The sequence below is a fragment of the Lepisma saccharinum genome, chromosome 26, assembly GCF_977018435.1.
Source record: "Lepisma saccharinum chromosome 26, izLepSacc3.1, whole genome shotgun sequence".
Lineage (NCBI taxonomy): Eukaryota > Metazoa > Arthropoda > Insecta > Zygentoma > Lepismatidae > Lepisma > Lepisma saccharinum.
Window position 1 is genome coordinate 2,466,453 of NC_139254.1, and position 3,925 is coordinate 2,470,377.

Below are 3,925 nucleotides of genomic sequence, written 5' to 3' on the forward strand. Positions count from 1 at the left end.
TAAGAACGGTCAAGGCATACTTATCTTGTGCATGTTGTTTCATATCGCTATCTGTTAAAATTATAATACATTTTCCGAACTAGTGCAGTTTGAATCCATCAGCACGTGCAATGTCTGCAAGGAGCAGACGATTTTCACGGAACAAACCAGCATCCTGGCCCGTGCGTTTGGTGAATCTCGTTCTTGCACGAAAAGCACGGAATGCGACTTTTGGGACAGCATAATGAAACTCACGGAAGCACTTATGGAACGGCCAGTTACCATAACGCGTTAAACTCGTGCGACTTTCGGAACGGGCCCATTATCAACATGCCACCCCCACATGTTAACCTCAGATCAGGAACGTATCCAAGGGGGCGGGGGCTCGAGCCCCCCTTGAAAGATTTCAGTTTACACTAGATAAAATTAGGTTTTTGGTTCCTTGTGGTGTGAAATAAAATAAAATAAAGATAATTTAAGGAGAGAAATAATTATCGAGGAAAGGCTGAGAATGTTCTGTAACACTATTATTGATAATAGCACGTATCTAAGTTGGGAATTAGGGGGATCGAGCCCCCTCCCCAAGGAAATTATTCAGGACAAATATACTCATGCTTTATATTTCAACTGTGCTTCTCATAGACTTAATCTTGTAATTAATGATCTCAATGATGTCAGTGAAATACGAAATACAGGCGGAACTGTAAAAGAAGTAATTAACTTTTACCGTGAAAGCACTTTGAGACGGAAGCTGGTCCCCAACATTCCGATGCTATCGGATACTAGATGGTCGTCAAAATACAAAAGCATTCGTCTCCTTGCAGAAAACTTCACTGTAATTATTGAGACACTAGAACAGCTTAGTAACAATGGAAATTCAAGAACAAAACACAGGGCTCACCATCTATTGTATGCTGCAACAACCCCTGTTTTCATTCTAACTTTGAAAATTGTAGCAATGTACAGTGGTGCTTTAGAACCAATCACAAATATTCTCCAGAGTGTGTCCATTGATATCAATGCAGTTCGGAATCATGGCCGTAGGCAGGAAACATTTTCGGGGGGGGTTCATTCATAATTGTTCCCATGGGCGTCGCCAGAAATTTGAATAATAGAAATAATAACAATAAATATACAATAATAATTAAAATGTAATAATAATAAAACTATTTTATCCCATAATAATGCTAATTACTATTATTATTATTATTAACATTGTTATATCCTTGAGGGGGTTTACTCAATCCAGCACAAGGTCTCTTTTGTTTTCTTCCTTTACGTTTCATATAGTGTGTACTGAAATGCACAATTATTATACTTTGTAATTAAATTTTAGATACTTTCAAGAAAAAGCTGTAAAAGTTAGATGGAAATTTTAGTCATAAAGTTTTTGTTGTTTGAACTTAAAACTCAATTTTTGGAATTTTGAAAAGTGTGGAACCAGTTACATTTTTTTAAACTTTGCCTGGTGCATGGATTGTAACCTCAATCGCTAACGTAACGCGCTACGAAACTGGAGATTTTAGGTTTGAACTCCTATCAAGGAGGATTTTCGACTTTTACGGATAGGGAATTTTGGGACAATCATAAGGGAATTTTCAGTCTATATTCATTGTGACGGTATAGTACCGCAGGAACAACACTGGAAAGAGGACAGCAGAAGGGGCTGCGATTCCGAGAATAAATTCCGTTTCATTCAAGTTTCAGAATTCCAATTGTATGAAAATTCTAGGTTGATCGTTTCAACATTGTCTCCTTGTACTTTTGTGATGCTTCGAAAAAAAAAATTGAAAATTAGTTACAGATTTTGGTTTCTGAACTTCCATTAATCCAACATGTCAGAAGTTTCGGGGGGGGTTTGAACCCTAGAAACCCCCCTCTAAATACGGCCATGTTCGGAATCATCTGAAGGAGCTTGTGAAAATTTTCGTTAAGCACAGACGTGAAGCAGAACAGCAGTTGGAAACCATCCTGCAACAAACACAGGAAATAGCGGCTAGCGTTAATGTTGAGATAACTGTTCCACGACAAGCAGTTCGACAGTCACACAGAGCAAACCATGTAGCCACATCGCCAGAAGTTTATTACCGGGTAGCAATTTATACTCCATATTTGGACTCACTCATTTCATCATTACGCACACGGTTTTCAGACAGAAATGATGTAAGCTACAATCTCCTGCAGCTACTTCCTCAAAATATGAAAACTTTATCCGCCAGTGAATTTAATAGAATTATTGCAAAAATTCAAGAATTTTATCATTTGGACAATTTTGTGAATGAAGCAAAATGCTGGTATGATTATTGGCAAAACAAGTATGAACAAGGAAATGGCAAAGACAAAATTGAATATATTGACATTTTGGAACAAACGAAGCTTTTTTTACCCTGCTGTTTCAAAGGCCGTAAATATTGCAGTTTTCTTTTGAAGACTAACCTTCTACTTTCAATGTTATATAATAATTGCTATTATTGCACTGTCTGTTTACAATAAATGGAATCTTTATTGTCAATATGTACTAAAGATAACATTCAATAAATGGAGAAACAGAAATTAGCATACAAGGGGGAAAAATTGGGCCACCCATAACCCCCTTCAATTGTTACACATTTTCTAAGCACGTAATTGGCTGCGTATCTTGAATTTAAAAATATCAAATCTCCCAGCTCTTGCCCCCCCCCCCTTGCGTATAATCCTGCGGACGCCCACGACTTCAAATTATAGCAGCCAAAAAAGCATGATTTGTTATTGGTGACAATCAGGTGCATTGTCTGCTGCTATTACCATAGAATAGTTACCCTAAGTATTTTATGCTATTACTCTGGTTTCAATTTATGAATCACTTTACTAAACCAGGATTCAAATCTTGGTCTGTCCATTTCTTGCTGATAATCACCCTTTCTTTGCACGGAACAGTAAATACGTCCCTTCAACAAAGACTTCATTTCTGCCAGTGGGTGAAACGAAACAATAAGACTCCCCATTCCCCTCTTGTTTTTTCGTCGGTTTCTTCAGCCCTGGCGGTGGTTTTGCACGGTGGATTCCTTCAATGTTTGATTCAATGTACGCCCCCCGCCACCTCCCCCCACCGAGTTAAAGCACGTCTCGTCCAAATAATAAACATGTTTCTTATCACAGCGATATCTTTTAATACCGCGGAGATTCTTTTGCCGTCAAACAACAAACAATCGTGTCCTCTTCCTAAACTTAAACCGCAAATCATTCAGCACTCGCGATACAGTTCGTGCGCACATTGACGGCAAATCACCTCACGCCCGGTTATACTTTGATCATGTTGTAAGGAGGATTATGCATTTAAAACAACTTGCTTCATTTGAAGAGCTTTTCCCTTCGGATGAAGCCCATAATAACACTCAGGTAAAACCGCGCGCTGAACAGGAGACCTCGATTCAGCCGTTCTCGCCGCTGTATAACACCATTATTAATCAATCACAATAAACATAGGGTTAAAATAGTGGGATGTGCAAAACTGGTATCACGGATTCCACGCGCTCTACAACGTATTCCTGCACGACTCACTCTTGATCTTCGGCGATTCTTCAGCGCAATACAAAGTCCAGTTGGCAAATCTGCGGATCCTAGTTCGTCTGCACAGTGATTGCAACCGATCAAATATTATTTTGTCTGTATTTTACAAAATAAATAACTGTTTTCATGCAAGTATGCAATTGTGTCGGAATAGAACCCGTCTCAGTGGAACTATATTCTGCGCGCACGTTTAAAATCTTACCTAATCGTCCCCTTGTAATCAAGGAGCCCCGGGCTCGATACCCGTAGAAGCACAGTGATTCGGATCCAACTTTCCTGATTAGCCTATATGTGCATGAAGTGGACTTTTTAAAAAGAGAATAAAACAACAAATCAAACATCAATCTACTTGGCGCAGCAGTATATGTAGAATTTCTCATTCGAGACGTCAAAATGT